Source organism: Columba livia, chromosome 14 (assembly GCF_036013475.1).
Source record: "Columba livia isolate bColLiv1 breed racing homer chromosome 14, bColLiv1.pat.W.v2, whole genome shotgun sequence".
In the NCBI taxonomy this organism is placed as follows: domain Eukaryota; kingdom Metazoa; phylum Chordata; class Aves; order Columbiformes; family Columbidae; genus Columba; species Columba livia.
In genome coordinates, this window is record NC_088615.1 from 18544560 (window position 1) to 18557225 (window position 12666).

Sequence of the window (12666 nt, forward strand, 5' to 3'; positions counted from 1 at the left end):
GACGTGCAAGAAACAGCCAGGGAAAGCTAATCAGCTTGAGTCAGCTCCTATGCCTTCCAACGCTCGAGACAGTCGCAGTGAAAAATGTTCAAATCCAGGACCAGGCATTTGAAAGAATACAAAAAGGTATTTAGACACAGGTATTCCACGTGCCAAGAAACAGCCGGAGCTGCAGAGCGATGCACATTGACTTTGGGTTCAGAGGTGAAGTTGCCATAAAGCCTTGGAAAGCTCCAGGAGCAGCCGAGGAACTGCAGCACGCACTGCAGAGACGGGCACCGGGACACGAGGATGGAGTGCTTGCCATGGCAAGTCAATCATCCTGGCAGGTACACAAGCGTCTACAGATTCTAGAGGACATCTGGAGGCCTCTGGGGCAGAGATCAGCCTTATGTACATGTAAGATTTCAACAGAAGACATGAAGGGAGTCTCCAGACACAACTCCTTCGGCTTGATTCCAAGGTGCACCACATTTAAGCACAAAAAGACCTTTCCTGATCAAACACAAGGCATTTATTGTTTTTAGGTGTTGAGGTCTGAATTGCTCTCAGAATGATTTCTGGAAAAAGTTATTCTCCATTCCTCGTGGTGCAGATAAGCAGTGAAATCTCTAAGGTTCTGAGGACAGGCTGTGCTTGCCTGTTGAATTCAGAATGTATTTTGGTATGATCTCAACTATCGATTACTTTCCTCAGTCTAATATTGCTGCTCATAATTCTGGAGTCACATCAGCCATGGAACAACAAGCACCATTTAAATAGAACTCTATCTTTTGTCATTTTAACTGAGGCACAGGAGTTGGAAGAGGGGAAGCCCCCAACAACCAGGATGCGATTCAGGTTTTCTTAGGATTGCAGATGACAAAGCACAGAAAGTTCAATGTGTTTGGCAGCTACGGAGGAGCTAAATAGAGAAATATCTTTATTGGAGGAACTGATGGTTTCCTTAGGTCTAAAGGAGATGCCAAACTAGTTTTGCTTACTCTTAGCCCAAGCCAGTGCCCTGTCACATGAGCAAGAGTGCTTTTTGCCATGCTACTGGTAAAAGAGAAAGATAAAACAGTGAAACCATCCGGCAAACACGAATAGTCAGCACCCTCAAAGGGAATGGGCAGTGATGTGGTTTATCCTCTGTGGAGTCCAGGGGTCGACCTTCAGAGCCTCAGGGGCACCATCACGTGGCAGGCAGCTTTTCAGAAGGCTTCAGTGCAGCCCCTCCACCTGCTGGGGCTGCCAAGGTGACGGGACTCAAGGTTTTCCCTTCCCAAGTCCTTCTGTTCCACCACACAAGCTGGGTATTTGTCTGTTTTGTGAACTTTCTCCTCTCTTTGCACCCTGTGCCTCCAACCCACCTCCTGCTCCTGGGCCACGAGCACTTGCCCGGCCCTGCTAACCCAGGGGTTTTGCTCCTTCCCTGAACAGCCCAGCTGATGCTGTTTTTCAGAGAATTTTCTCAGGCTCACTGCTTATAGTAACTAGTCAAGTCCAATGGGCATAGAGTGACTGTGAAATCTCCTGTGTTTACATAGTTGTCGGAGTTTTCAAACAGAAAACCCAAATCCAAACATCTCTGCAGTCTCATTTGCTTTACGACCAGCTATGATGACTGTAGTACCAACTGTTTGTGCTTCAACCTTTATTTCTGCCAGCGTTGTTTCCTTGTCTTTTTTTTTTTTTTTTTCCGCAGCAATATAATAAAAAGCTCCAGTTTCATTTTCTCGCTTTCATCCTTGCATTAGCTGAGTAAACAGGCTCCTTGCTGCCTACTCAAGTAAACTCTGTCAGGAAACCTCAGCTGCCTGGGCCCAGCATTTTGTTTTTTCTGTGGTTGTAGTTGCAGCTTTGTTTGTTCATTAATGACACTCTGCTCTTTGCTGTGATCCTACATGACTTTCTTCTTTTCTAGCAGGGTCCTGAACTTAATGACTGGGGAGTTTTCTGTGACGGCTGAACAGCAGGCTCATGAAAAGCATCCAGCTCAAGAGGTGCTTGTACCTGGAGAGGCATTCAGGAGCACATAACTGGCTGTTCAGGCAACACTAATGGCCAAATGATAAATCATTGCCTTTTTTTTTTGGTTCTTGGTGATGGCCAACTCAGTTTTCTCTAAGAGCCACTGTCCCAGTTTGCACTCTTTATACCAATTCTCTCAGTTCTGCTTAATAAAAAACAACCTTGTGCTGGTCTTGCATGTCATGTGTTTTCAGCCTCCTGGCATCTGGCCTCAAGGGACACCACCAGGTTGTGTTAGAGGCAAAGGGCATTTTCAAGGCTACAAAGGTGGGAAGCACGGACATCGGTTCACTCCAGCTCACAGCTCTTCAGTTTAGTTTTCAGGAATCCCTGGTGCACCCATCCCCATTCAAATCCCTTCCCCTGGATTTGTGGGCTCTGTGAATCCAGTCTCACATCCTTCATCTCTGAAAATTGGTCTGACCTACCACACTAGGCTCTCCATTAGGGGTATGTAGTTGAGTTATCTCATGTAGACACCAGCCTCCATCCTGAGTCCTCCTCTACAACCCCTCCAAGGCACCTCTGATGAATGGGCAGCAACCCAGAAGGCCCTTCCCCAGAGGGCCTTTGCTTTCCATATATAATCTTTCAACAGCAACTCGTACCCTCTCACCCTTAGTATTTCCTACTGCCTAGATCTAATTGTAGGTAAAACCCACCTCGGCAGTTCCCATTGCTTCAGAAGGGTAACTAGTACCCTTTCCTGGGCTCAGACAGAAGACCATGCCACAATCAGTGCTAGGAGCAGTCAAGACACTGCACCAGGCTCCATGACACCTTCCCTTTCATCCATCTCCAGGCTGGTGAAGCAGTTTCCATTGCACATGTGCCCACAGGGGGCTCCTCCTGGGACTACCTCTCAGTTCTAGAATCAACTACACAAAAATGCCCTGAAGTCATCAAAACCTTGTCTCAACATTACAGTGTCTTCCCTGAAGCTACCAAACATAGAGGACCTCCACTTTCTCCTGCACTCAGATACCACTGGTAAAGGGCATCAGTTGTAGATGCTCCCCTAGTAGATGTGATCCAGCTTTTGTGCTGTGAAAGCCAGTCAGTTCTCACCTAGCAGTGGCCACTGTCATCACAGTGCAGCCATGGATGCCACCTGTTCCCCAGCTAACAGTCTGGTCTATATAACACACTGCTGGTCTTCAGACAGAGCGGGAAAAATTGTCTCCAGCAGTCCTCCCTGCTCTTGAACCTCAAGACCTCTCTAGGGAGGACTTGTGTGCCGTCCTATCCCTTCAGGTCTTGCCTCACACTTCTTGGCACCTCAAAAAGTCACCTACTGTCCATGAAGAGCCCTGTTGTCACCCTGAACTAAGACAGTGTACTTACCCTCAATGCAGTTTCTCAGCAGTGCTTGGAATGGGCTAGGTACCACTCACAGCTGCCTTTGCCCAATCATGAGTTGTCCTATACATAACTAGCATTTAAATTGAAGTTTGGCTATGTCAGAAGCCATGTTAAACCCTTCATTACTTTGAAAATAAGTTGAATTCACTGTGCCATGTTGTGGCAGCCGTATTTTGTCTTTCTGCCCCTGCAGAAAGCCAACAAACTAACGGTATACAGTCAACTGGGGGAGATGCCCTGTTTATTCCTTCGTGTCCCTGACACTCTGAAAGACTTAGATGTCTTGCAGGCTCTGAGTTACTCATTAACATTAGCTTTAGTGGAGCAATAGTGCTCTGGAAATTGCAACCCTGTTTAATATTGTAGGGATGTAACAGCAGCAAAAATCTCCTTGGCATCTCATTTTCCAAAGCCAGGGCAGAAATCAGGCCTTTATGGTGCTGAAGCCAATACAGCCTAACACACGAGTGTCCTTCAAGTTCAAAAAGAAACAAGCCCACCATTTTTGATAGTACTAGTAGCATTCTTATAAAAGGGTTTCTCAACTCCTAGAAAGGCCAAAAAAATCACCTCACCTGTTAATTTGCTGTGTATTCTGTTCACTACACCAGCTTTCCACTGCAGACACTTCTGTATGACACCATGCCTCCACTGCAAGCATGTCCTCCCTTCTGCAGAGAACTGCACTTAGTTTCCTGCAGTGACCTTGGATCCCACCTCTCTAGACTGTCACACATCCCCAGCACTCATAGCTCACATCTCCACCTTGCAGCTGCTGGCCAAACACCTGCTCTATCACTGCCACATCAGTAAGTGTCTGTCCGTGGATTCCAAGGTCAGTAACCCACTCCTGTGGGGGCTGAGCTTCTCCTTGTGCTGGTCTCTGTCTACTCCGGGCCTGGTATGCACTAGCTTTACCAGTTATCACTGCCAGACCCACATCTGATCTCCCACCTCATCTCATCTCTCCAGCTCTCCAACCAGCCCCTTGAAACATTCCCCACCTCCCCAACCACCCACAATGCTTTCAACAGTGGTTGTGCCTATTTTGGTGGCTTTCCATTAGCAGTGCCAACCAAGTCCTGAAGTGAGTCATCCAACATTCTGTGTTCTCAAGGTCCCCTCCCTCTCCCTGCATCAAGAGATAACTCCTTCCCATCTCCTTACCTTGTTTTGCTGCAGCATCATCCCAGGCCAGCAGGAAAAGTGTCTAGGACCCTATAAGCCCACCAGCTGCACTACCTTTCTCCACAAACCAAGCCCTTCAGGCTTTTAGAATACTGGGAAAAATCTACCTTCATCTAACATGCAGGTAAAAAGAAGCTCCAGCTTCTCCCCTACCCCTGCAAGCACTCTCCAAAGGCTTCCAGCCTCATCCTTTCACTCATAGGCCCTTCCTCAAACCCAATCCCTTCCCTCCAGGCTACAAGTCTAAGAGAAGACAGGTGGGGAGACCCTGCTAACCCACTACCTCCTCCCACTCAAGGTTTACCCTCCGCCCCTGGCTTAGGGCAAGAGGCACACCCTGGCCACCAACACCCTAGCAGCACCCCAGACTATAACAACACACGCCAGACCCCCATCATGCCATCAGCTTTTACAGAGATCCATTAGCTGCTCATTAGTAGGTCCTGGACATTAAAAGCCTCTCCTCTCCCCACAGCTTCCCTCTCTCTTTCTAATAAGTGACTTTTATGGATCAGGGTGACAATGGTGCTGTCACCCAAGGGTGGTTTCCTACACCTGCCCAGAGCCCATCAGGAGTGGGGCGGCAGCGGTGAAGCTCCCACCTCACAGAACAAGTAGGAGTCGGTGGCTGTTCTCTTCCCTGAAAATGTGCTACTGGAATTTTAAACAGATTATGTAAGTGCTTCTCATTTAATCCATCTGAACTATCCTCTTTTAATCACATATGAGATCAAAGCAGCTGACTGTGAAATGAGCAGGGAACAGCGCGGGCTCTCCCCTGTGCGAGCTGGTCTGCAGTGGGTGAGGAGGGGACAGGCTGTGGGAACCTGTGCCAGGGCATGATGCTTTTTCACTTTTTAACTTTTTATTTTATTTTTTTTTAAATACTCATTAGTTATATCAAAAACACAAGCCCTACTGTCACTTTCTACATGTTTCTTGTGGCCCTTCCTTTAAGCTTCTGCATCCCAGAGATATAGGAAGATATACCCATACCACGGCAGCTTGGCTGGGAAGCTGCTCTTGAAGAGCAGCTCTCTTTCTCTCTCTGTGAGATTTATATAGTTTACCTTTTTCATTTCTTTTCCTGAAGTCTGACATTTAAAAATGTGTAATTGTGTTTATCCCTGGCAAGCTGTGAATGGCTCCCCGGGCTGCCCGTGCCTCCTGCACTGCTGTATAAATTATAATGACAACCCCTTATTACAAAGGGAAAAATAAGTTAATGGAAAAGCAAAGCAGAAATAGATGCATAAAAATCCCAAAGTGCCCAAGTCAGCAAAATTGGCCCCACGTGACAGTCATTGCCAGTATTTAATTAAACTGGGATCGATTGTGTGGGTGAGTGTGAGTTCGTGTGTGTGCACATGCAGGGGAGGAATTGGTACATTTATATGGTATATTTTTATAGTTAAGAGTTATTGATATTACTGAAGGCTGCCCTGGCAGGGTGATGAGCAGCACGGCTTGGAACGGGAGGGGTATGCACAACCTGCCCTGGGCAGGTTCCTTGTGTCTCTGTCCATCCAAGTGAGCCAAAATGCCTGGCTGCCCCTCGGGACAAGAGCTCAGATGCTGCTGAAATGCCAGAACCATCGAGGCTGTGTTCCCTCCATGCAGGCAGGGCTCTGTAAACTGTGGCAAGCGAGGTTTGAAATCTGCCTGCCCCAAGGCGTGAGCAACAAATCTGCGCGGCAGCACTGAGAAATAGAAATTGCGTTGCCTGCTGGAGCAACCCATTATGCTTTTAGGATGTGGCATGTTTGGATGGAGGCTCAGGGAGATGTATGAGGAGCTACAAGGGCCACCCCCTACCCCTCTACCCCCCTCCCCAAATCACTCCTGCAGGATGGTGAACTGGATATTTGGACAAAAACACTGAGTGACACAATCTGAGGTGTGGGACATGCAGACTTGGACTCGAGGAGCTTCAGAGAGCTCAGACAACCTGAGAATACTGTGAACAAATGGGAGCTGCAGCAGTACGGCTGCTCTGGGCCCCAGGGGTACCTGAATCCTTTGCTGCAAACAGCCCCTGTGGCATGTTCCAGCTGACCTGGATGACATGGAGAACTGGATCAGAGCTGGGGGCTCTGAGGGGACCCTGAAACCTCACAGGATGGCTCTGAGGAGAGAGAGAGGGTTTGCAGGCAGGGGAAAACTGTCTGCCTCTGCTTGAGCTAATTCAGATTATAGGGAAATGCTGGAATCTCAAAAGGTGCTGGCTATGGGACTGGAAATTTCCTGTTACTTGTGGCTAATTTGGGTCTACCCTGGACCAGGGACCTCTGTGTCCCTGTGTTTTCCCGCTTAGTCACACAAAACGTAACCTTGGAGATAAAATGCCATCCACCAGTCAATACCTGAGCAGGCTGCTGGTGGAAATCAGAAACAGATTTTGAAAGACTGGTGCATTTCAGGCTAAAATGAGTGGGCAGACTTGGAAATGCTTGGTTGGAAATGCTCACCTCTGCCAACAGGAGCTGGAAATGTTTGCTCCTGGGACACTTGTCCAGGAACTGCCACCACTGTGTCCCAACCTCCCTCCTCTGACCCCAGCAGTCCCCCCATCACTCGTATTGGCAGTGATCCTTGGCCCTTGGGGCTCAGCCAAAATGTTGTGTAAAAGCATTAAGCGAAGACGTGCAGACATGAGTGTGGGCTCCACAGCCAGATCAATTCAAATTCAACCATCCTGGGAGCAGAGCAAAGAAGTTAACAGCTGCTGGAAATTGCACACAGCTCCTTTCATTTCCACACATTTTTCTTGCCTAATTGGCGTGAGCCGAGTGGTGGGGTAAGAGCTGCGAGAGACCGGGGACCTGGACACCAGCTCCGAGACTCTGTGAAAAAGGAGGGATTGCTTGCTCCCTGGGGTACCAGTTGCACCAGTCTGCTCTTACTGGGTCTAGAGTAAGAAGAAGAGAAACCCCTTATCTCATTGCAGCCACACATGTCATTTGGACCACAAGGGGTAAATAAAAGTACTGGTCTTTCTGCTCCCCAGCCCTTTCTCTGGCCATGTGTAGTGCTTGGTGTAGTGCTGCTGCTCTAATATATATATATATTTACCTCTCTTTCTGCAGCAGCATCCAGCTTTGACTCCTGTAAATGTTAACAAAGAATTCAATGCAAAGGAAATAAAATCCAAGCAAAACAAGAGGAATAATTTCTGGTTTTATTTGGTTTTAAGGTTGGTCTCACTGCCCTGACATCTTCCAGATAATGACTGAAAAATCCCTTCTCCCTGCAGTCTGGACACCAATCAATACTCCACAAGCAATTTCCAGTGCTCAGCTCACTTGTTAAAGACCTAACATTCCCTTTCCTTGAGAAGTGGGTGGCACGGTGAGTCACAGAAAGCTCAGCAGGACGCTGCTTCTACCTGATGCAATGTTGAAGCCAGGCTTAAAATCAGAAATTATCCAGAAAAGCTATTTTCTCAGCCTGGGACTGTATCTCAGTGCTAGACTGGAGGGGCCTGCGGAGTCTTGGTGGGCAGCAGGTCTCAGATGTCCTGACGGTGCCAATCTTTGTGATCCAGCAGGGACAGGACCACAAGTGATGGGGAGCTCATCCTGATCTTTGGGGTTTTCAAAATGAGCTTGTGACATGTGTCCACCGCATTTGACGGCTCCTGCCCCTTTCAACAGGGCTGTGCTGCACGTGGCCGTTTGCTCCATGCAGATGGATGGATGCAAGACTCAGCAGGGCTGGGCTCCAGCAGCATCTGTCCATCAGCCCGGGGGCCCTGCATGAATCCTGGCAACTTTCCTCATCTCTGCGCTGCTGCGGCAGACCAAGAGCTGTAATAAAGACTTTGCAGGAGCAGGCACCACGCTGCTGCAGGTGCCCGACTCTTCTCCCAAAGACTGGGGGTTCGTTGGCTGCTGTGGGGGCTTCTTCAGGACCCAGAGCCTGGCCCTGGCAGACGGCATCACAGCAGGGATGTGGCTGTGGTGAGGAGCTTGTAAAACACCTCTCTCCTAGCTGTAATCAGGCTAACCTTCTCCACAGCAAGGAAGACCCCAGGGAGCTCCTCAGACTGACAAAATGCCTTTCTTTTAAAGTTGCTTTGCTTAATTACTCTGAGACATGTTTAAAAATATGATGTGCTGTGAGCCTTTGAAGTTCAGAGAGACTTTAGCAGGTGCGGTAATCCCCTTATTCTAATCCTGATGACCAAGATACGTTGGCTGCCCTTTCCCATGGTCTAGTGGGACTCAGTTTAAAAGCCAGAGTCTTTGTCTGCTTTCCTCAGATGAGGCTTTCAGAATTGCACCAGCCTGTCATCAGCCTGGGTGGACCAAACACCTTGCTAATGTGTTTATGCACAGCTGTGGCTTATTTGTATCTTTCTAAAAATCTTGGGTGAGCACCCAGGAAGACAGTGCTGGTGCATCTATATCACACTGATTTTGCCAAAGGAGGAAAAAGGCTCAATCCACCCCTGCAAGCAGCTGGGATGGGGTTGGGGGCTGCAGACTGGAGCGTGCAGAGGTGTGAGGACCCTCTTGCTCTGTAAGTGGTCAGGAGAGCACTGCAAAAGCTGGGTGTTGCTGCCATCCTTCAGTCAGAGTGAGCAGGGAAAGAATTCATTTCTCTTACGCAATCAACAGGAGCTATTGCCCAAAGCATGGGCCGCCTGTGAGGCTAATTAAGAACAGAGATGTGTGCATGAAAGAGCCAAAGGGGTGTTGGTTTGCTAGAGAGGTCTGTGGTCCTGCCTGTCTGAGGGTGGGGAGGCACAACAGAAATAATCAGAAGCAATCAACAGAAAGCCAAGGGTGGGCAAAGCAACACTTTTCAGCCTTATGTTCAGTGAAAGCAAAGACTGAGATTTTAGGCAGTGTGTTGGCCGGGGAAAGAGGCTTGGGAAGTCTGGCGGCATCAGTATTTCCTGCTACGCCAGTACTCATCTCAAGGAAAGTGTCATTTACAACAATGTTTTTGCATATAAAATGAATTCCACCAGATACACCTGGCTCTCTTGCAAGTTCCCTCCATGCTGGAAGTAGCTGCCAAAATTCAAGTCTGAATATTAGCTAACTACTTCAATCAAATTATATAACTACATGATGTTGAATAAGCTGAGAAAAAAAGTCAATTGTAGAGTAACAAATGATGTATTTACTGCAATAGAGGTGCTTGAGCTTTCAAAGCTTACAAAATGTCTTCTCTTTTTTTCAAAATCAAATTTCCTTGAAATCAATGTATTCCCATGGAAATCCTTTATTACAACAAAATGCCATTTAAATGCCATTTTCTGGTGGAAATGCTCTGTTGGTATATTATTGACATGGTTCAATTACTGCACTCACAGTAGCAATGTGCCAGACAAACAGCACCCAAGGCACATTCTTCTTCCTCCAGACAATCTGTTGTGTCCCCATAGATTCAATGGCTGGACTCCAGGCCAGGCTGCGAGGATGCTTCTGCCATGTCTTTGACACATCCTGGATACAGAAGTGCCTCTCTGGAGAAACTCTCTGGACTTCTGGACCCTCTCGGGTTCATCCAGAAACATTTGCATGATGAGGTCAGGTCCTCTCCCAGGAGCAGCTCTGCCCACTTTGGACCCCATGAGAGATACAAGGGCTCAACCCAGTCACTGAGGTCTGCTGAGGGAGAGGTACCCAGACCTGCTGAGTTTCTTCTCCAGCCATGAGAGTCATTCATTTGACTCCCGTCTCATGTTCCTCTGGCAAGAGATTTGCATTTTCTGCCTTTGCATTTCAGCCGTGTGATTTCTCATGCTCTGGGAATCCCATATACCCAGTAAGGTTGTCACCAGACAGGTTTATACCCAGCCTGTCCGGTTTTGTCCCAAAATGCCCTAAACCTGTTAGAATCACAGCCCTTGCACATGCCAGGCTACCTTTCCCCAGCTGTGCTGCAGAAGCATCCAGGGAAGTGGAACAGCATTATCTTCTTCTTCCCACTCTGATCATTAAAGTGGAGCACCCAGTTTCCTTCCTGAATTAAGCTGATGTATAGTTTGGCAGCCTGCATAATCCCCTAAAATATTCCTGAGAGGCTACGTGACCCGTCCCATCGTTCCCCATTAGCGGGGGCTCCCCAGTAAGAGGGGCTGCGGTGTTTTTCCCCTGCAGCCTTTATTCTGGAATCGCAACGTGTGTTCTGCACACCGCTGACACCAGCCTTCCGACTGCCATGAGCCCTGCCAGGTGCCAGCCCGCGGCTCCAGCCGCCATCCCTCCCTCCCACAGAAACCTGCACAGCTCTGCTCTGAAACGCCGCAGCCACCGAGACCCAAATCCGGCCCTGCAGCCGTCCCTCCAGAGCCAGGGCAGATGCAGAAGGGATTAATCTTACCCACTTCAATGATTTGCTTGAAATGGGCAAAACTTCTGGTTTTTTAATCTCCATTTGCTGTATTTCACTCTGATTCTCTGCTGTACCATCTCTTTTTTTTTGGCCACAGCTCATGTTGGAAAGCAAGGGCCTTTAAGTTCGTTCTCACAAATAAACCAAGTAACCTGTGGACCTACAGCAAATTAAAAGAAGCTATTTAGCTATGCAGATACACTCAACTCCTTTTTTTTTTTTTCAGGTTTGACAGTTCATTAATAACAGCCCACTGGTACAGAGGAAAATATCACACCAAGCAATCAGCAACACACAGCCAGGATCTGCGGGTTTTCGGGGGTTTTGCTGAAAGGAAAAGGAAAAATAAAGGTACATTGGGCCACATGAATGCAGCCCTCCAGTTACAGGCAGCCAAGCAAGTCACAGCAAACACTACGTTTGATTCACTAGCCCTTTCTCTCTCTGTGAAATATTTGCAGCATTCGTTTTGATCCACATGTGTTTGTTGATGAACCAGCTCTGTTAATCATTTGTGTAAAACTACCTCAGCCTATGTGCTCTTAGCACACTGTTTGCTCCGTTGCCTCAAGAATTGGAAATTCGGCTTTTGCAGGCTGCGGGTGACTTACAGTTCCTTTTGTACATTCGTGTGCAGAAAAATGGCCTTGAATCATTACTTGAGGGACTGAAATGAAAAGGAGTCAAAGGAAAATATTATAACAGAAAGATTACAGTATGAAATGACTGATTTTTATTTAACACATTAACCAATATATTTTTTCAAATATAGGCTCAAGCCTACTTAAGGCAAAGTTCAAGTTAATATTGATATCTGAAGGAAGAAGCACTTTCATATTAATCACCTAACTATTAAATGTCTGTTATGAGACAGAGCTTATGGGCTACGTCTCCAGACACATTTTCAAATGGTTCAGGCTAACTTTGATCCTTCTTAATGACAGAGAGCAATTAGATAATGGGTTCAGAAACACTTTCAATGCGCAACTTGCACGGGGTTTTTTTTGCAGTGTTGTCAGATAATATCTCAATAGCATTTCTGGGAAGCACAAATTACCATCCTTAGCTCACCCTGCATTTTCACTTTGCAGTCTCAGTTTTGCAGCCTCATTTGAAGCAGGCTGGAAACTGCACGTGAAGTAGCTGAACTACTAAAGTGCAAGGTGTTGCAGTGGTGCAAAATCCTGCAGGCTGCTCCTCCAGCCAGGTTGCTCAGTTATCCATCAACGTGGGAAGGACCTGGGGAGCATTCTCCTCTGCAGGGATGCTGCTGGGTGGTCCAGGCCCTTGGCTCACACGTTGCCATGGCAACTGCATCCTGGGGCAGCAGAGATGGTGAGAAAACCCAGTGCCAGGCCAACAGCACAGGAAAGCTCAGCTCACACCAAACCTGGCCCAGGCTGGGTGTGCCGTGGGGCCTGTTACCATGGCCAGGATGGGAAGGGTGACATGATAGCCCCGGTGCTGGGTGTAGGGAGGTGAAGTTTTCCCCCGGAGGAGTCTGGGGAATGTCACTTGGGGGTGCTGGCAGTTGTCGGCACGTGAAAGGCTTGTGCTTGGAGACAGGGGTGAATGAGAGAACTGCCTGAGGGGGAGCCTGTGTGTGCACATGTGCACGTGTGTGTGCATGTGTATGGATGTATATGTGCATGTATGTTTGTGCATGTGTGTGTGCATATATGCACATGTCTGCGCACACTTGTGTGTGCGCATATGCCTGTGTATTTCTGTATGTATGTTTGTGCATGCATGCAT